Raw genomic sequence first — 23,069 nt, forward strand, 5'->3', positions numbered from 1 at the left:
CAGAAAAAGTAATAAAAAATATATATTTCCTTTTCCTAAATTAGAAACGAGTGATCGAAAGTTTAATTCTCTTTTAAATAAAGCAACAACAATATCCCCTATGCTATTGTTCAAAATAATAAACCATATTGTTTTCTTACAAACTTAAAAGTTTATTAGGTGCCGCCTTTACGAAGAGGATTTAAGAATGATTTCCCCCTGTATTAACGTCTTAAGCTTTAAGAAAGAATACACAAACAGCTGATCTTACTACGCACCTTATGAAATATTTGGAGTAAACCTTTCCCAAGGAATTACAAAACCTAACCCTAAAACTTTAAGGTTTCGTTTCGTGTGGTTCTTAAAGGAACCTGTAAGGCGGTCGGCTTCTTACATTCATAAATCGAAGGAAGTTTTAATTTCAACTATAATAGGTGTTGTTAAGGTGTGTTATTGGTCATTTAGAAAACCGCGTGTGTGGAGATAGCATCGATGCACATGTTGTTTGATCCGGCGATTTATTTTTTATCTGTGGGCGTATCAAATGTCTTGCGGTTGTAAGCGGCGCCTGTAACCAGGTGTTCTTTTTTCGAAAAAGAAGCTTTTTATTCTTTTTATAATTTTAACAAAAATATATGTACTTATATCGTAATACTTGTAATACCAATTAATGTATTTTCTTCTTGTAGCGAAGACGATTAGGTACTTTTAACCAGAAATCGCTATTGTATTTCAAGAAAATTGGTCGGGTAGAAAACACTAATTTCCTCTTTTTATATTTAAGACATAATTTTTTTTAAAATTTGAGTCTTTAGTAACGACCGGTATAAAAAAATGGAACACGCGCATTTTATTCAAAAACCATCGAACGCAACATTAACCACCGTTCGAAAATCGAATGCGCCCTTCAAAATATCGATTCAACATGGCGGTAATCCTGGCAGACAGGCGCCCACTACAGCAAGTACAATAACTTCGCCCCTCATACACCACCTTTGACCCTGCGCATAGGCAGCTGCACGCGCTAAGATCCACCAGGGGAGTGCATCGCGATCGATAACCCGAGAACACTCGATTTTGTAGATTTGGAAAAGAATGCTTGATATAACTATTACGAGAAGCTTTTGCTCTGACGGCCTTACTTGCGAGATATTTTGTTAGCGCAAATTGTGCTTTTTTGGGGATAAAAATTACCGAATATGGTGCCCATCATTTTAAAGTTATTTTGTACCAAATTTCATCGTAATCGAACCAGGAGCTTTTGCGAAATCTTGAACAAACATTTTTAGTCAAGCAAAGCTCAATCAAAATAACTACTGCAATTATTAAATACTTATCAGGTGCCTACTTATGAGGTACCTGATATGTTTTTCTAAATCAACCTTTTTAGTGATGATTAACTTACTCTATCGATAAACATCATTAATATCCATTCGATTTAGACAAAACCACAGAAACTAATTATGGCACATGATATACTTAACACAACTATCAATCATGCGAACATCTTTAGCGATTCGGCACATGCGCGCGCGCAGATGTATTCCGTTTTACGCTTGCAAATGTATTGTAGTGGTCGGTAGTGCACCTTTTTACACTTCATAAATTATCTTAGTATTGGTAATTGTACGGAATTTACTCTGTAAGTATAATTTGTTAAATTTGTAGTAAAATATTTCTTCATTTTGCTTGCGTCAGTCCCGGTTGCGTTCTAGCCTTTCTGTAGAGGAACAAAAGTCAGCCTGTGACCACGTTTCTGGATCGGGTAAGCCAGTAATTACACGAAGTGACTTCCATCTGACCATCACAAACTTACAGAATAATCGTACCTTTATAAATATTTGATCATAGTTATCCGATACATTTGTTTGTATATAGAATTTGCAAGTTTTCTCAAAATGTTTTCCCATGCCTACTTGAGAGTGTAGTTTATTTTAGACTACAAATGATTGTAAACTTTCGCGTTTTATTATTCTATTTAGAAATAACACAGGTACGTAAGGTGTACGTAACGTACCTTTATTTTATCTCGGACGTTTCGAATCATATCACTATGATTCGTGAACCGAGCGATCGTCACTTTGTGACCACGGATCAATCATACCTGTTTTATATATAAATAGTTATATTTCAGTGGAAAATCAAAAAAAAATTCTATAGATTTTTCTGACTTTCCGCTGTTTCTTAAGTGTCCGATTCTTTCCAGTTCCCATAAGAGTTTTGGGTGAATCTCGTGTCTGTGCTTACTACGGGATAGATTCATTTTTTTAACTGTAAGCATCAATAAAAATTAAGACTGTTCTTATTCATTGCACCCCACAGTATCGGTCTCTACCGATCGGCGTATAAATGCAAATTTATCGACGATTGATTTCCCATCTGTTACGCTTTCAGATCATTCCGAGAATCGGATCATAGTTTTAAATAATATTTGTGATATCTGTGTATTTTCTTCATTAAGTTGGTATTATAAAACGAGAAAATAAGTTTTTCAGTAAATCTAATATTTTTCTAATCCATCTTTTACTTAATATCTTTCCCATTGATGTCGTAAAAGGCGACTAAAGGAAAGGCTTATAAACATGGGATTCTTCATGTAGGCAATGGACTAGCAATCTGCCACTATTTGAGTCTCAATTGCATCATTTAGCCATACAGCTGAACGTGGTCTCTCAGTATTTTTAATGCTGTTATCTTGTCAAGACTTGTTGTCTACCCCGCAAGGGATATTAACTTGACCATATGTATGTATTCGAAAGAAGCAAGAGTAATGTAAAAATGTTTTTTTAAGTAGGTATCTACTGATATTAAAAAGTAGAACCTACCGACAAAATCAGTATTTTTTCTAAATTACACAATCTAGCTATTGCTATTTATTCTGGTGTTTTCAAGTTAACATTAAACGTGACCATGTAATTAACTTTCAAATAAATTCTATTCACATGACCAGGTTTCAATCATATCACAATGTACAAGGTGCAACCAGCACGCGACACGACCGAAAAGATTTTAATAAGCAAAGGTGCACCCTTTCTCCGTCCCTATTATTGTGAACACAATCGACCCTGGAAAGTAGGGACTCGATAGAATCACGCGCCATTGTCCCATCCCTAGCTCCCTAATCGGCAGATATTTTTTGTTTTCTTAAATCTTGGAATTATTATTAATTTGAAATTGGCGGCCTCTGTCGCGCAGCGGTAGTGCGCTTGTCCGCGACATACATACATAGGTCTCTGGTTTGAATTCCGGCCAAGGCCTGATAAGAAACGAACTTTCTGATTGGCCTAGGTGTATGCATGCATATAATCACGTCTCCTGAAGGATAGACAGAGCCAACAGTCTTGAAAACACTGATAGGCCACGTTCAGCTGCTTGGCTTACTGATACAATTCAGATTCATATAAAGTGACAAATTGCTAGATGTTTGATGTTACCTTTTATTATAAAATAGTATGGTTGAGTTAGTACCGCGTAACATAAGTCTCGAACTTACTTCGAGGCTTACTAAAGTAATTTGTCCAAAATATATTTATTTCATTTATTACTCTTATATTTTGCCTGCCGTGTGGTTACGCGCTCTAATAGAAAAAATAATAGGACCGCTCTATCACTTTCACATGGATGTCGTTAAAGGCGACTAAGGGATAGGCTAATAAAATAGTGATCAATCGTAATCGGGAAAAAATATGTAAGTACTTACTAGGTACTTAAAGGTACAAGGTAAGTATTTACTCTCTACTCAATATCAATATACATTGAGAGTATATGACCTTTCTTAAACTGAGCGAATCCACACACATTTTTGTAACTTGCCGGGATAAAGGTCCATTCACATCACAGGTAGGAATCATTCAAGATGACGTAGACATCTTGAGGTGAAAAAAAAAGTAGTTGACCTACTCATTTTGCACCTTTGCGACTCCCTTATAAAACCACCTTGCGAAACATATGTCTACCCGCATCGCTCTATTTTTTTTATTTTAATTCCCCAAGGGTTGATTTTTCATACTTTTATAATCTGAGCGTGTTCTCGGTCGCGTCCTCAGCTGTTTTGTTTCAGTCCAGGGGACTTAACTAATAATATTTATAGGTAAGCCACGTAGCTTATCAGTCTTTACAAAAACGTTGGCTCTGTCTACCCCGCAAGGGATATAGATGTGATTACATGTATGTACTTACGTATTTATAGGTGATTAGATTACAGTTCCCGTGGAAATTCACTTTCAATACATGCCAAATCTCAAAGTTCTAGATGGTAAGAGCTGTGCTTTTTCTGTCAGCATTTTAGTCACTCAATTAGGAAGAGTTTTATATTTAGGTATAAATTTTCAGATACCTAACTGATTTCTTGACGGAGCGATTGTCACTTTATCTTTGCAATCCAAACTCTTAGACTAAAACCAAGCATAGCTTTGTGACATTCTTCATTTATTATAGGTACGAACGACCCGCCCCGTCTTTGTACGGGTAGGATCTATAAACGATCCTGAGAAAACCCTCTTTCCAACATATCAACTAGGAACATAATAACACCACAACTTTCCGAGAAGAGCGCATACATATAGACAGAGGAAATATTGGGACTTTATATAATATGCAGTGAAGTGGTAGTGATGATTTTTCCAAAATTTGCATTGAGATGGTCACAGATCGGATTTGGATTAGGGATGTTGTCTATTCTGGCCGGAAGCCACCTGGTTTAAATTGCAATATTTCAAGGTTATTAAAATCATGAAACGTGTCAGTGTGCCAAAATGTATTATTTGATCGATAGCAAAATATCACGCAACCCTATAATGTTTTCACACAAATAAAACCATTCAACAATAACCCTTATGCTTTAATAATTAGAAACCAATATTCTTCATCTGTGTAATTTTTGATAATTTAACGACCGATCTCATTGGATCTGCACTATCCACTGCAACTAATGATAATAAGAGATCTATTTAAATTGGTGGTTAACCCCAAGCAGATCATATGTTTGAGCAGTCTTCATCGTTAACCGAAATGTGGGACATTTGGTGCTACCCTACCCTTAAATGTTCTTTGAAAGTCCTTTAATTGGGCATTTTGGTCGTTGAAATAACAATAAACAGAGCTAACATTATTTGCATGTCCTCATCTAGGGGTGTATGCAGATTGGTCATGGATCTATTTATTTTTCTATTAAGCGTGAAAATTACTTGGCTACCGTTGAGTAAATGTGATGTTTTTGATAACTTTTGATCACGGAACTAGTCTTACATACATACATACCTACATAAAATCAGGTCTATATCCCTTGCGGGTTAGAGAGAGCCAACATTCTTGAAAAGACTGAAAGGCCACGTTCAACTCTTGGTCACAAAACGTTTTTTTACTATATATTTTGTAAAGAATAAAGATAAAACAATGCTGAACTTAGATTTCTTTATCAAACCTAGCACACAAAAATGTATAATAAAATTAAACAAAGATAAGATTTTTAAATCGGTCCAGGCATTTTCGTAAAATATCAAATAAGTTCCTTTTCTTTTTAATAGTAATTTTAAAGTTTAATAAGTGTAAAAAAGCAGAAGAAGAGTTCGAATGATCTTCTCTACGTTGTGCAATCCACACGAAAAAAGATACTTTACTGATAAAGTTAATAAAACATATAAAAAAAACATGTCCTGATGTAAGAAAAACTGTGACATCAAAACAAGGAACTGATTTGATTAGCTCGTTAAATAATACTGTAACAATGCGAGTACTTGATGTCAATAAAATAACTTAAATCACAACGCCCCATTCAATTAAATGCATTCGTTATAGATACGCGGTGTGGGTCATAAGCGGTCGCGGATCTAATCCATATATATAGTGTTTGTATCTACAAACAACAAGACTAAGACTATAAACGAGGTAACGTTACCGAAATGGTTTATTTTGTGCGAGGCTCAAACATTCTAATAATTATTATCAATATCTATGTAAAATGATCATATCTCAGCAATAGAACGGCAGCCGTGCATCACAAAAAAAGTTGATATCTTTTTCAAGTACATCAAGTGACAAGGGACTGAAATATGATCTGAATATGTATGACATTCTCTCATTACTTGCACCACACCAACCCTCGCACAAGACAGGAAGCGGTGAGTACGCACGCTCAACAAAAGAGATGAGCGGAAAACATATAATTATGCTATCGTATAACGGAACGCATTCATGATACGAGAAGAAAATGGCGACAAGTGACTCACTTGCTATTTCCTTTCCGATTGAAAACATTCCTGTTTCAATATGATACTTATTTGTCAGGTAGGAGGAGTTTGTTTTTGTGCGATCACAATGATAAAAAAGAGTCAATCAATTTTGTGTGAATACACATTCGCATTCATGGCACAAGAAAGAAAAAGGGCTTCTTGTTGAGACTGACATCGAATTATGTATTAAATTAAAGAAATTTAAGCCTTTTTTTTTTGATAAAGTACAATGAATGAACTAAATGCTGATTATTAATTAATCTAATGATTACGTTTTAATAAATTCATTTATACTTAACGCTCATATTTAATTAACCTGAAATTGATAATATGCTTATTTACTTCACAGTAGAAGTATATATTAAACATGTTTATGATTATAACATACAGCTTTTAAAGTTCAAAGAAATATTCCTAACATAGAAAAGTAAATAATATTTTTATAAAAAAAAATAAGCCATTGTTAAAACTTTAAAATTTGAAAAAAACAATTTATATATAGACGTACCTTTATTTTGATCATTTATGACGTGTAAGCATATAAATACTTATACTTATATATATGTATGTTGCAGTAAAAATGATTTCTTTTGAATTAGTAAATACTATCGTACGTGTATTCTTATAAGAAGCTGTTAATAAAGTAGATAGTACTTATGCATTTTTATTCACCATCCATTTAATGAGAATGTTCATGGCTATTAATTTCTGTAGTTCCTGTTTACACCCTTGCAATATAATGACATAATCACTTATTGTAGCGATAGATAAAAAATGTTTAAATTTGCGACCATTTTTTCTTAACATTGGTCGTGTGCCACAGTGCATTGTGTGTGTAATTAATTGTGCACGGAAATACATTTTATTTTTATTTTTGTATGAAGAAATGACGATTTTAATATATAGTCTAAAGTCTAAAACTTATGTTTGCTAATATTTCAATAGATAAAGATATTAATTCCACGATTTCAAAAATCATACGGCTAGGGATAATTAATTTTATTAAAGCAAATTAAATTACAACTTTTAGGTTAATATCCCCTTTTATTTCAAGACTCTTCTTCCAGGCAAGTGACTTTGAGTTGTCATCTAGCTTAACAATTTTAATATTTAAATTTAGTGTATTATCGATAACAACTTGTTTTATATAATAACAAATAACATAATAAATAATTTCATATAGATTTAATTAGAATAAGTGATACCTTGTATCTATTTTGTAAAATAAATCTATTCTATTCTATTCATGCTGTCTGTACCAGCTCCTTAGTGCGTGACTCTGTCCACTCGCGACGGCGGAAGTGCCGCTTCCGTAGAACACCGTGCGATATGCCCGCTACCGCTTATCACTTAGATCGCTTGTTAACAGCGTATTCCTTACACTTCAATAACTCGTAATTCAAGGTTCAGTGATATTTCATATTTTGTTTTATTAAGAACTTTATGTTTTTGTACAAGATAGAGATTATAAGTGGGTCTTTTATGTCTTACAAGAAAACCCATCAAAGATAATTTTAGTAACATAGTATAATTAACGTAATTGTATGAAAATATTCTATGCAATCTTGCTGCCTTGCAACCAACCTGCAAAGTTGTATAAAAAAATTAGAAAATAGTATAATTTATCTCTTTAAAAACTTGAAATTATGTATAAACCTGACTATAGCCAATTTATAACAAAGTTACCGATTTAATCAAAAAAGTAGATACAAATAAAACCGAAATTCGTTCGAACTGTAAAAACAAAGCGAAGTTACAGATTGCGATTATTTCCGTATTTCCGTTTCCGGCATTTCTGTTTCTACATAAATTGGAATGGCAACATGTCCGTTATAATGAACAAGGCACACTCAGACAGAACAAAACCTAACATTGTCCCATCGTTAGACGGCAAAAGATACAAAAACTCCGGTTAAAAATACTGATACTACAATCGATTAAAACAACGCAGAGACAATTTTATCGATAAAAGTATCCATGGCGAGAATGTTTCATCCAACTGAACGTTGTCGAGTATCGATTCTTAATGGAATCTTGTTTTTTATTCGTATTAATCTATTCCCTGAACTCGATATGGAAACAATACTTTTAAATACTGATTGTGTGTTAGGCTTACTACACCCAAAATGCTAAGAAATGTACGACGCGACGCCGCGAGAGCTACAAAGAAAGTACAAATATCTCAAACAAGCAGAACCGCATTACATAATCAACGAAATTAATCTTCATAATAACAAAAGCGTAATCTAAACCGAAATAGGTTATATAAAGCACAGAGCACTGCAAACTCCACGGCTCAAGCGATCCGTACACCGAGCCGACTCGGCGGCTCAGCGAATGAGCGGCTAATATCTGTTCCGTACTATAATGAGCCACTCAAGTACGGCATAACTTGTTTACATTGTTTCTTTATTATGTTTTACCCGGCTCTTTCTTCCTGTGACGATTTTCCCGGTTTTTTTTTCCGCAATAAAACCGCGCTTCTTTGTCTTTACGAGATTTGATTTTTAATTAGTTTTTTGTTGTCGTGTGTGGAGGACTTTTTTCTTGTCGGCTCCGTTTCGGCTTAGGCTTTTGTGGTAGTGTTTACTTCGTATGTTCTTTTTGGATTGTATAAATTTGTTGAAATAATTTCGGAAATAAAACAATAGCTATACCGTTTTTAAGATACACTTCTATATCAATAAGTAGTTTAAATTTCTATCATAGATTTCGTCGACCATAATCGTGAATGCTGAAGCAGAAGCGGAGGCTCAACAAAGCAACAAACAATGTCTTAAGAGTTTAATCTTAGAAGAAGATGAAAAAGATATGCATAATTTACAAATTTTTCTAGCAGATAAAGTTGTCTATACTCACGAGTCCATTTAACAAAAGTGACTGTAGGAGAAGTCCAACAAAAACCTCTAATTTTTATTATTACCATAGAGGAAAATTTCAGCACCTTAGTACCCTTGACGCCAAAATAAGAAGAGACACATTTAAGACAAAATGTGCTTTAACAGATATAGTGATCCATATAGTCGAGAGTGCTTTAAACAAAAGTGGCGGTAGTTTACTTCCAACAAAATGACTAAGTAATCTATTGAGCAATATTTCGGCACCTAAGTTCGCTTGACGCCAAAATCAAAAGAGACATAAGTAAGACAAAATGTGCTTTAACAGAAGTAGTCATCCATAGTCGCGAGTGCTTTAAACAAAAGTGGCGGCAGCGGAGGCCCAACAAAGCGACTAATCATTGCCGTATGTGCGAGTACGTGCGTGGCCTCGTTTCGCACAATGTCTGTCCCCTGATTAAGAGGATTGTCTCCATCGTTCCTCGGATATTAAAAGCGTGTCTTCCAGCTAGTGTTGGGTCGTCGATTGTTATAAAATTATTGTCGATTGAAATTGAGAACGTTTTTATCTGTTTGTTAGTGCGAAAAGTAAAGGTAAAGAAACTTAAACATAATTAATATTGTGCTGTGTGGTTTTTATCAGTGTAAATTTTACTATTTCTTTCCGGGAATGTCGTACGACTTGATTAGGATGATTTTTTATTGACCTATTTCTGGCCTAGCTTATTTAAGTGAAGTTACTATAAGTAACAAGATTTTCAACCCAAGTGCCCATTTACTGAGTCAAAAAGCGCAGTACTAAAACTGCGCTTGCCTAATGAAATATTCTTAAATGAATTAATTACATGTTTAAGATATATTTTTAAAATATTACAACCTATATTGTTTTTATTTTACCTTCACATATATATTTAATTTTTGACTTCAGCTAAAATTAATATGTGTAACAAAAAGACGTTACCATTTCTCGTTTTATTCCCGAAAATATGATATTTAATAGTTTGTGAGCTGCCAATAAACATCGTCACACATTCCCTCGTCCCTGGCCAGCAGAGCCGCCCAGATGCACAATTTTCTAGATAATGCGCGGAAAATGCAAACGGAGAAAGTTTCGCGGCACTGTTTTGTTTCTATTATATGCCTTTTTTGCTGGCGGTACACGCTTTTTATCATCTTTTGATATGTGTGACGTCACAGTGGGATAATAAGTACCATTGTTTTGAATGTTATTTGTGTGTGAAATGTGCAACTCTGTGGTATGGATAGATATTGAGGATTTTTATCTAATGAATATAATATTGTATACTACTTATATACTTGTAACCTCTCTTGCCCTAAGCCAGAGACATTTCTTGCCATAATCGCTGCATATTTCTTTCTCCTTTCGTATAGGCAATGGTAAACACATATCAGATTTAGATCATTTAACAATATGAGTTTGAAACATTGTTTCAAATTATTCTTCATGTTTGTTGATATATATGTATGTATATCATTTGATGTACTTATAAATGCCAGTTCTGTCGCTTACTATCCGCCCAATTGCTATTTGTTTTAATTTGAAATAGAACTTAGTTTTTGTTATTTGAACTAGGTATTGCATACTTACATACCTACTATCGTATTGAGGTATTAAAAACAAAATAACCAACGAACGATTTACAAATAAGTGTTAATAAAACATAATTGGACCCTCCAGTCACTTTGCATTTCAATGCCCTCTTGAGAGGAAATCTTCAGATAAACATCTCAGATTGTAGGGCTACCAATAATTCCTTATTTTTTGTTTTTAATCTGTGTAAGCGGATATCTACTGGTATTTGAAATACATAAAATAAATATCATGTCCAGCGGAACACTAAGAAAGGACCTTTGGTGGAGTTAACTTAATTTTTTTTGTTTTTTTTTATCTTTATTGAATAAATACAGGTATTTCAGTTTCGCTCGTTAAACAAGTTATGCAATACGCATTTATTGTAAACTTTCAAACGAGTTTTAAAATTAACTCCATAAATTAGATTTTGTATCATAAGAATATCTAACATTATTGTCAAATTATAAGGATTTAACAAATAAACTGCGGGAGCGAAGAAATTATAAGTAATTTATTTTACAATATTAACCCTTAAATTCCTTTGTATCCTGTTGTAAATAAATAAATTATCCACAGAAAGATCGCGTGACAACCCTCACTGATGTCTTTCCCTCTTTCTCAAGACGTAGCAAATAAACACAAATAAATGTTTGTATTATAATCAAGTCATAAGATGTAGCGAATTAACCTTTTATTTTGGTCTACTCGAAGCACGATTTTAAAAACAATTATATAACAATTTTAACTTATTTCCTTAGAATTAAAATACGTTCGAATTATACATTTGCAACAGACTAGAAATACAGAAAGGAACTTTATATTATGAAGAAGCTTCCATGCTGGTCTTGTACCGACGAAATAACATAGAGTCCGCCACCTGCTTCTCTTCCCTTGTAGATTGTAAAAGTTGATCAATGGAAATATACTTGGGATTATTATTATATATTTTATTCCAATTTAGAAAACTTTAGGCGATGAGCTCGCAACCTGTGACAATTTGAATCTTAATAATTAAGCTATACAGCTGAACGTGGACTTTCAGTTTTCAAGGTTGGCTTATATAACCTACTAATATTATGAAGAATTCTCGTTCTTTTATGATTTGTACCACACGTTAACACTTAAGTGGGTCTTTTATGCTCGAGGGAGCGCGACATGTGCTTCTTAAGTTTGATCGCAACGTGGGAGGGTTAAACCACAGCTGATTTATGTTGAATTAGCCACAGTTTACCCGCTTATTTTCTTGAGGGTTAACATTTTATTAAATTGTGAACAATTTTTCCTTATAAATCTTGTGGTGGCAATTTTAAATTTACATAAAGATTTTTCTTTCAATAACTCAATAACTTTATAGATAGGTGGTATTTTGGGTCGTAAATAGCTAGCCATTAACGACTCCAAAGAAGAAATAGAATATTGATGCCCTTAGAGTTGGGATTTAATTACAAGAAGTGATAACCGTATATGCCGTATCTTAAAACAATATTTGAATGCTCTCCTAAGCGAAATGTCGCAAACTGAAATAAGAAAAACCTTTTAAGAGATATAAAATTAACTTATCATGTAAAATTATGTCAAAAAGGACTTACCTTACAAAGGTTTGCAAAGAACATATGGCTAAAAATACAATTTAATACTAAAAAATAAATAAAACCTATTGAACAGCAAAAAGTTAAATACCATCTAAAGGGTTAACGAATTAGCAAAAAATAGATATTCCAAAAAAAAAATTCGGAAGTATAACAAACTTGCTACTCATATCTTTATCAAAAAAATCATCCGGTGGCAAAAACTAGATAACGCACCTTGATTCGCTCATCTTTTTTGTCAATATCTGCTATTCCGTGCCATATGCTGGCAACGCGTGCTACAGAACACCTTTACCGACATTTGCGAATAGAAATCATCTTTATTCTGATTGCTTTCTTTTACGGTAACCTTTTTTTAAATATTCAATTTGTTTTGATGGAAATAAAACACGATTTTACTTTAAATTAGTTATTAAAAAGAGAAAAGACTTATTATAGCCTTCAGCATTCATATTTCAAATTTAATTTATTTCAGATATTCTACAATACTATGTGAAAATCATATATACTTCAACTTCAAAAAGAAAATATATAGACTAAGTACCTACATATTTTACATGGAGAGAAGTTTCCTTAAGGAAGCGAGACAACACACAACAGTAAAGTAAAAAAAAGTAAAGAAAAATAATACAAAATAATTTTTTTTGGTCTATTAAGACTAAATAAGTAATTAGATAACATTTCGTGCGCTTGCTGTAATTTTTTTTAATAATATCACTTTCCTGATAATATGTATCAAAACATCCTGATCGATTCAAATGCTAATAAATAACATCCTATTTTAATTTTAAAACTTATTCTCGTATTCTTATGTATCATTTTTCACATCTCAAACCATGTAATGTTTACGAATCCTTTGTGTTTGTTCTTCTAAACCCCAAATCTGAGGCTGAGTACTTGATATGTCAAACAGGAACACATTGCTTGTCAGGAGGCACTCAGGAGGTCAATGAACCGGTATTTTTTTATCACGCCATATGCTTTAATAGTATTCGTGAAGATAACGATTATATGGGGATATCTCTAACAATAATGATCTTATGTTTGACGACTGAAAATTTGTAAAATTATGTGATGACATTTAGGAAATACGTTTTACGCAAGAAATACTACTTACTAGGCAGATGTTCTAGACTATTTTTAAGTCTGTTAAATAAATGTGTAAATTTTTCTATGCGTTCTCTAACTATAAAATTTCTGAAAAAGTTCAGTTCAGTTCTAAACATTTTCCTAGGTCTACGCAAAACGTCTTAGTAGGTATCTTGTTATTGTCAGAAAACAATTCAAAGTTCTAAAATAATAAGCTTGTATTATTCCGATATAGAAGTGCGTTTTTCCATGGCAAGAACAAAATGTATCTATATATGTACTTCTTTTTAATTTTTGTTCCTTTCTATTCCAAATCAAAATGGCCAAAAATTTAAATATCGCGACGTATTCCTTTTTTTTTTTACTTTACTGGCCAGCTACACAAATATTCATTTTTTAAATCATCATTACCCGATGACCGTCGGTAATTCGAGTAGATGACAGACGTGCAAACAAGAACGTTAGGAAGACCACACCCGGCCATCTGGCGGATTATTGACATTAGTGTCATTAAGATGCATTTAGATTAAATTAATTTTAATTTATTTTAGTGGCTGAAGTTACAGCTTCTTCGTAACTAAGTATTTTTGACTTTTTATAAAATAATAAGGGAATAAATAAAAGTGAACACAGTGCAGTGAGTACAAGCAGAATGGAAAAGGAACATGACCAATGCCTTGGTCAAATCGGGCATACTGGAAAAAGGTCTGGTTAAGCGTTTTTATCCTAAAGCAACATTCTTCTATGTAGTGAAAAATAATTATACCAACTTAGATGAAGCAAAAGAAGTAGGTATGCAGCAATTGCTGCATATTTCTTCTGCCTTTCCCTCCGGATGAGAGACGTATAAATTAATAATAGGTATACAAAAATCTAGTTGTAAAAATTTTACAATAGAAAAAACTCGACAGACTGTCAACAGCTTTAACTTGAAAAAGTTACTTGCTAAACTACTTACCTAATTGTTCCAAACTATCAACTTAATCAATTAATTAACAATCTTGTACTGAAAACAATTAGAGTTGGTCCCCAAACACGATCTTGGGGCAATCACATGCGGCGAGCGAGGAATTTCACCAATTTAACTTCCTCACGTCTTGAGATAGGTTAAAAGCTTACATGCGTTATTCATTGAAATGAACACCACTTTTTATCATAAATTAAAAAAATACTGGAATAAAATTTGGCCTTACTTATATTATTCATATTATTTAAATTAATACTTTATAATATATAATAATATATCATTTAAAAAATATTTTGTTGAAATGTGAGTAAATGTACTCCTACCTACTTCGGTAAAGTTATTGCAAACGCATTTAGAGATGTTCAAGTTCTCATGAAAATTTAATTTAATTACTTACTCATACGGAGTCAAATATAATAATTTTTCTTATAATTCTGCAAATAAATTAAATAACAATCAATAGTATTAAAAAAAGATGCATTTTAATTCATAAAATATAGGACTCCATAAACTACAAATCAGCCTAATTGCACATAATTTATTAGACAAAAGAAAAAAAAATTGCTTATAAAATAAATCTTGCAGACGCGTGCTTGAAAAAAGAAAACAATAAACGCCATTAACCGCGAACAAAAGGAGCAAAAGCCAAGTCAGGGCACAATTAAAACAAGAAGGAGTAATAATAAGTATTATATTTAGAGATGACAGTAGGGGGACTACACACCTGGCGCGGGGAGGACGCGCGCGTGGCGCCCTCTGCTTCGAGCATTTGAGATTTCACGCCCGAAATTACATTTCGTGCTTCGATTAGTCTATGGTGTAACTAAGATACCATATGTCATTGTATTCTTAATAAAATCTCTATTGCCCTAACGAAGCTTGATATAATCGTAAAATAAAATAAAAAAAAAATACTGAAAATATCACCAGTTCCCGAAACTGTTGTATTTTTTTAAAGAATCATAATTTTTTTAATTGTTTTATAACTTATATTAAAAGTGGTTGTTTTTAATTTGTATACTAAGATAAACTTTTTTTATTACCTTGTATACTTAGGTCAGTTATAAGTAGTAAGTCAATAAAGAAAGTAAGCAATTTACAACTTAAATATTTCTTTTTTTTCATACCTTGACTCTTTAGTTACTAATAAAGTCAGATGTGATTTAAATTTCAATAAGAAACACTGAATAAAAATGAGATGGTGATTATCATACCTATAATTTATCTGTCACCTGTGTCATTACATATTTCAAGATCTTGTTACGGCACGCTACCCCGCTTGCATACCAAAATAAAGGTATTATTACATGCCCCGCTCCCTTCAAGTCAGCTATGGCACCATCTGTCTTCTAGTACACCTGGTCAAGTACCTACCCTATATTTTGGTGCATTTTGTACATCCATTGTTTAAAAGTGAGTCTGCAAAATTAAGTTACAAGAATGTTTTAATTTATTAGGTATACTAATAAAATTATCTTCCTTCGCTGGGAATTTCCTTGCAAGTAACACCTGTGTACATATTGTTTTTAATTTAAAGTTTAACGTTACTCGGTGTGTAGGTTTATAATTATTAGCGGAAATATAGAAAATGTGGCATTTACGAAAAAAATAATTAAACATTCGTACAATTTGCATCATGCAGCAAGCAGATGTAGATAAATTTAATTATTTATTAAAGATAGATGGATATATACAGTTATAGAAGTTTATCTGATATTAGCCTCTACTGTTACTTACCTCATCACTTCGTATCTTAGGTATGCACAATTTTTTTGCAATGTTATCGTAAGAACTATTGTGTTGTCACCCTAATAGTTTCATTTTAATGAGTTTTTTTGCAACAATCCTCTGACGAAAGGAGGCGAATGTTATCTCAATGTACAATTTAACAATTTCCTTTTTTTTATTTGCAGTTTTCATTTGGTCATGAACTAATGGAAAATAATGGTGACGAAATAAATTTTATTTGAAAATAAATTTGTCTGGTCAGTTGACTCTGTGAATAGTAGTTAAAAGGTATTTTAATACATACATACATACATACATATGATCACGTCTATATCCCTTGCGGGGTAGACAGAGCCAACAGTCTTGAAAAGACTGAATGGCCACGTTCAGCTATTTGGCTTAATGATAGAACCGAGATTCAAATAGTGACAGGTTGCTAGCCCATCGCCTAAAAGAGGAATCCTAAGTTAATAAGCCTATCCCTTAGTCGCCTTTTACGACATCCATGGGAAAGAGATGGAGTGGTCCTATTCTTTTTTGTAATAGTGCCGGGAACCACACGGCACTTAATTACACGGTATTTTAATTACACTTAAAATTTAATAAATTTGGCAGATCTGAATTCTTAGTCATCGAGTAATGGGTGAATTCTTGGCTATAGGCGAGGCATTTCAGTCTCTTTACACTACAATACCCCTGAGGTTTCCCCCAAAATGTTGTACGCAGAATAGGTACACAAAAAACATTACAACGACTTGAACTAACGATTTCTAAATTTAAAATCGACACCTGTACGTCATTTCCCACATATTTATTTTGATAGAAGTGATAACAGATCAAATCCTTATACAGGTGTGTCAACCTTACCGGTGTAATTGGCGTGACTTGAAAACGGAAGTCGGGTTAGCCAATCGCGCGCCGTCACGGCCTGCGTTCCAATAGAAGTATTACTAAGAAGATCCGGTCACCAACCGGATGTTGTATAGAGGGGCATGCAATGATTTTGTATGTAAATTTCACACGAATTTTATGCTTTCCCCATTATAACATTTCGATAATGCTTCAACCTGATTGTTGGTGAAATTTTCATCTTTTGAAATGACGAAGACAATAAAACTACATATTTTTTACATTTATAGATAGAAATTCCAGAATTTTCTACAGGCAAAACAATATGCTAAGCTATCAACTTTTTCTCATAAATATCTTTTATTTATAAAAGAGGACAATCACTGACGAATTGACTATAGGTACGTTCCTTATGTTGCATGTCCTCAAATTCCCGCGGGAACGGAAAGAGATTTTTCGCTTAATAAGGGCGGATCCGTGAGAGCATTTTAGTGCATCATCATTCATAAGACAAAAACTATGCACTAATATATTTTCTCATTTATTATATCAGTAGAGATGATAATGTAAGTATGGTGACTTGACAAATTCAGTTTAATCTCCGTCGTGAACTATTCAAGATATTCTTAACTCCGTAACTCCGCGGAAGAGAAACAAAAGAGGGTATTCACAGTTTTCTGCGCAAGAACTCGCAGTAGTTCGCAAATTACACGCGAGGCGGCTCTTATTCTACGCCGTGTGAAAAGTACGGGTTCAAATTCAGTACGAACCTGCCATAAATACGTGCACGTATGGATTGGCGTTATGTGTTTATATTTATAAGATTATAGGTACTAACGATTAAGATTCTTAATTACTAACACCCAGTTTAAAATATTTCTGCTTCAATTAGGATGAAAATTTAATTACCTACAATTAACTTTCTTGCAAAATTAAAGAGATAATTTAAAAGTAATTGTTATAATTTTTTAAATTGCACCTTTTTTAATTGTTTTATAATTAACATGCCAGACCGCTTCCGCATTTTTTTTGTCTTGCATACCAGGATAAGCATAAGTTGTCTCAATAAGTGTAATTGATCCGAAATTTGTTTTTTTTTTTTAAATTTCAAGCCCTCGGAGCCATGCCCGCTCGTTTTAAGATCCCGTATGTCTCCATCCTCATAAGTGTTAGGGCATTATAACGCTAACTTGATTACAACACCTTACGAGGAATATGTTACCCCATGTTTTCACATTAATCTCGGTCTTGTAAGATTGATTACCTAATGACTTTTTTTAATGACAAGGTACTTAGGTATTTTATCTACTTATATAATTATAGATTATGAGATTTTTTACTCTTACCGAAAATATCATGAAGAAACCTGAACCTTTAGACATCTGGATGTGTCATTATTATTCGGGCTAGGCAAGGTAATAAATTTCCCGGATTCCCATAATTCCCAGGGAGAGAAACCAAGAAGAAATCATGATACAAATTATTTCGAAATCTAAATGAGTTTTGCGGCCGTTTCCGCTTACAATTGAGCAACGGATTCTTAAGTTTGAAACGGAATGCAAGTCTCTTGCGGTAATGGAGAGGATGAGTACACGCGCCTTTTTAGATCCATTTCTTTTGCGCGCCAAATTGTCTTTTTGCTACTTTTTTTTCTAGTGGCGACGGTTTTAAACCTCTTTGAAAAAGAAAAATTATTTGTTAACACAAAAATATTGCCATTTTGCTTTCGCGCTAATCGTGGTCTTCGAGAATGAGTACTTACTAATTGTCTACAGCTCGTAGGGAACGAAGACGTGGTTTGTGGTTGTGTATTTTCTCTACCTAACAAAAGAGAAAATTTCCGTTAGTTTTTCGTAAAATACAGTTGAAAAGCAATAATTACCTACAACAATTCATATTGCAACTCAAAGTAATGCCATATTGGTTTCAAGTCTCATGTTCAAATAAATGATATTTTATAATCACTATTTTATCCCTATTGTACCCCTAATATTATAAAGAGGTTTGAAAATATATACCTATACTTTTCAAAAAAGTAAATGTTAAGTTAGAAATCTCAAACAAAAGTAAGAAAATATTTTTTTTTAATTTTAGAACACACGGCTACGAACATTTTTATCTACGCTTCATCCGACTACATCACTAAAGAATATGAGTGTACGTTCCTGAAATGAAAAACCTGAATAACTCCGATAGAGCGTCGCGTAATGATCGCTAAGATTTCGCGCCATCGCACCGCAGTTCCTAATTCAAATGCTTAATGAGATTCCACCTTGTCTGCTTACAATGACGTGCGTGGGTTTTCTTTTTATTTTTTTTTTCTTTTTCTAAAACGTTTGGTAGCGTGCATTCAGCCAGCGTTAAAAAGAAGTTTAAGTAATGATTCTACGTGAGCGCTGTTTTCATTTTTAATTTTTGTTAGTGGTCTTTTGAATTGAAATCTTGGGGCATGGAATCTTGGTGTTTTAGGTTGATTTTTATGGTTATTGAAATTAATTGTTATTGCAATTAATCATTAAGGGTAAAATCTTTTTTTAATGTTTCCATCGTAGCATCTTGCACACTTTGGCTTAACTAAAACATTGAAGTCTACAAAGAAAGAATAAAGCAAGAAATACAAAGTGTTTTGAAAAAAACTGTAAAACCACGCAAAATGCACCTTATGGGTAGGTAAGTAGATAGAGTCAATAAAGAATTCTTGAAGAAATCTCCTCTAGGGTCTTAAGTCCGCCATTTTCAGTCAAGTTAGTATTCACATAGTTATATTGTAGAACTTACTCAAAAAAATAAATAAATAACTTACCTTATTTAGTGTTGGGAAGGTTACACCGGTGAGGACTCCGCTTTGTCGATGATGGGTGGGTCTGCAAAACATAAAGGTTAAAGGCATTTAGAAATGTATCATACTATTAAGTACCTACTACATAATTATAGTCACGTCTTTCCCTTACAGTGTAGACAGAGCCAACTGTCGCGAAAATACTGAAACACCATACTTAAGTCAGTTGTCATGTACCTACATGTAGCACCATGTTAATTATTGTTTAAAAGATAATTAAGTACCAAGGTACTTATTTATATACATACATATAATCACGTCTATGCTTTGCAGGGTAGACAGACGCAACAGTCTTGAAATGACTGATGGGCACCGGCTTGATAGAATTAAGATTGACATAGTAATCCCAATTTATAAGCCTATCCCTTAGTCGTCTTTTATGTCATCCATTGAGAAGAGATGGAGTGGTTCTAAGTAGGTAAGTATTATTTTTTCTATTAGTGTCGGGTTCCACACGGCATTTATTTATTCATAAGTACTTATACTTAGTATTCGCTTTATGTAAAAACCTGACTAGGTAACCCAATCCAGAATCATTGTCAAAAAAGACTTAAATAAAAATAAATTTAAATAATAAAATTATCTTTTTCCATAATTTTAATTCTAGATATTTTCGCTACAAAATTCCATGGCCCTTATCTCTAAGTGATACAAGAATTGTGACGTCATCATTATATAACTTAAGCCACGCCCCTATCTTGGGAACTCCACGCAATGTCTTGCGCACGCCCGCCCCATTTCTTACGGCACGCCCACTGTCTTATGAGACATTTAGACACGCCTTTTGTAGAACTTAGGCGGTTATAGGGCTTATCATACATAGATATATAAACACGTCTGTTTCCCTAACGGAGTATACTGAGCCAGCGGTCTTGAATATACTGAAAGGCCACGTTCAGCTGCATGGCTAAATGCTATCCTATAAAGTTTGAAGATTTTATGAAACATCGCAATTATACCTACCTGTAGGTAAGTTAGATAAGTATTGGTATGAATTTGTATGTTAAAATATATATATTATAGAGAAAAGGCGGACGAAGTCGCGGGCAACAGTTAGTTTTATAAATGTTTATTGTCAAAATGTGTGTGTTTGTTAGGTAGGTACTTAACCTACTAAAGTACTCTTTAACGCAAACTTATTTTTATGAAAATTTGCATTTAGGTAGCTCAGATAATATTAATTAAGTACTTACCTATTAGGGTTTTAGTCATTTTTTTTTAAATGTTCATAATATTAACTAAGTAATTATAAAGTCTAGTAAATCGGTAATAATCCATTGTACCTTACCTGTTTCACATCTTTATCCCTTACGGGGTTGACAGTGCCAGTTGTCAATTATAACCCTCCTTCTGGGCCAATAAGATCGCACCGCCAACGTCTCACCACGCCCAGTTACTTAGACGTTTAGAATCTAATGACTTGGGAACTCCGCCCACTGTCCCTTGTGTTACTGCCTACCGATCGGAATTTTATACTATCGACTTGTCAATATATAACATACTTACATTCGTTGCGGGCGGGGTAGACAGCGCCAACAGTAATAAAAATCGGGTCACGTTTACTATATAGCCCAATATCGGAATTAAAACACAGATAGTGCTCAGATTAAGAAGGAAGAAAATCTTCACCTCTTTCCTGTAGATGTCGTAAAAGACAACTAAATAGAAGAAACTAAAAAAAAACCTTTGTCATAGTTCAATTAAAATACCCAAAGTAAAGTTATGCAAATTTCTACATTGCAACTTTATTGAGCAAAATACTTAATAAATAAGATAGTAGCGCCATCTATAAAATCAAGTTAAAAGTGCATGTTGATACTTAAACGCCATCTAGAGTTCAGTTACGGAACTGTTATTAAAGTATGCTATAAACGTGCGCAAGCGGCGCAGTGTTAAAGCGCCATCTAGTTGAATAATATGAACTAAATAGTGAAATTTCTGTGTCATAGTTTTAATTTTGTGCGCTAGGTGGCGTTATATTTAAATTCCTATAGAGTGAGACTGAGAAGCTGTTGCCAGAGACTTTGTACGCGTGGAAGATGTTATTATAACGTCACTAAGAGGTGATTTGTCCTCTAGTATAACTTTAAATAAATACTTATCAAAAATTCTATAAACAATCTTCAATATACGAACAAGCATATTATTTCTTCTGTTTCTAATAAGTATTGATATCACATAGGTATACACATTCGTATATATTCGTATTCATTTATTAGGAATACACATTCATTAGTGCCGTGTGGTTTCCGGCTCTAATACTTTGACGGCCTCTGTGGCGCAGCGGTAATACGCTTGTCTGTGACACCGGAGGTCCCGGGTTCGAATCCCGGCCAGGGCATGATGAGAAAAGAACTTCTTCTGGTTGGCCTGTGTTTTGGATGTTTATCTATATAAATATTTATTATAAAATATAGTATCGTTGAGTTAGTACCTCGTAATACAAGTCTCGAACTTACTTCGAGGCTAACTCAATCAATGTAATTTGTTCCGTATATATTTATTATTATTTATTTATTCATATTTAATAGAATAAAAAGAAAAGAACCACTTCATCTCTTTCCCATTGAATTCGTGAATGGCGACTTAAGATTAAGGAATTTTGAGACTAGGTAGCACACTTGGGTAGCGCTTGCATTCCATACTTCGATTTCCATACTCCTGTCAAAATATAATAGCAAAGATTTTTTACTGTGTTTAACGTAGGTAGAACTTGTAGGAGTTACTGTATGCCTGTATGTTTATTAAAGAATTTTATCGGAGATATTGTGAAAGGAGTATTTCTTAGTTTCCGTCGGTAGCGAAAACGTCAAGTGAAATGATAAGAAAATTTATTTACACAGAAAATACAACGGTAGAGTGTCAGCTAGTTCTATTTCAGCGCGAATTGTAAAAGTCATTCAAGGTAAAATATATTTGGGATTCTTCTTTTAGCTTTGGCAACCTGTCGCTATCTCTTCATCTCAATTTTATCATTCTACTAAACGTGGCCTCGGAGTTATGTCTCTGTCTATCCCTTAAGAATTATTAAAATAACTCCATCTTCGTGTAGCGTCGCGGACAATATACAAATCAATATCACAAATCTGGGGCATTGAAAAGGTCAGGTTATGAGAGAAAAAGATTGACTGATGTAAATGAAGCAAAATAAGTAAAAAGGTATCGTGGCAAGCAAAAAGGTTATGTCCAGTCAGACTGCATTTGCATTGCAACAGCTTTGTATGGTTAATAAAGCTGTAATTTATCAAATTACCTTTTCAATAGTAATAATCAACCTAGATTTAGAGTAAGTTGCATTTTCACTTGTCTGAAAAGGAACCCAGGGTACAGTTATGACAACGATCCTGGAGTGGGTAAGTCAGATCTTT

General features: G+C 33.5%; 1 protein-coding gene across 1 annotated transcript in view; it reads right to left on the minus strand.

The window, feature by feature from the left end:
• Nucleotides 1–19,723, minus strand: part of LOC106130679 (homeobox protein prospero) — an 82,537-nt gene extending 62,814 nt beyond the window's left edge. The window contains exon 1 of the mRNA XM_060949313.1: nucleotides 19,666–19,723. The gene's annotated coding sequence lies outside the window, so the exon portion shown is untranslated. The remainder of the gene's footprint in view (nucleotides 1–19,665) is intronic.
• Nucleotides 19,724–23,069: the final 3,346 nt, after the last annotated feature.

Source organism: Amyelois transitella, chromosome 18 (assembly GCF_032362555.1).
Source record: "Amyelois transitella isolate CPQ chromosome 18, ilAmyTran1.1, whole genome shotgun sequence".
Taxonomy (NCBI): Eukaryota; Metazoa; Arthropoda; class Insecta; order Lepidoptera; family Pyralidae; genus Amyelois; species Amyelois transitella.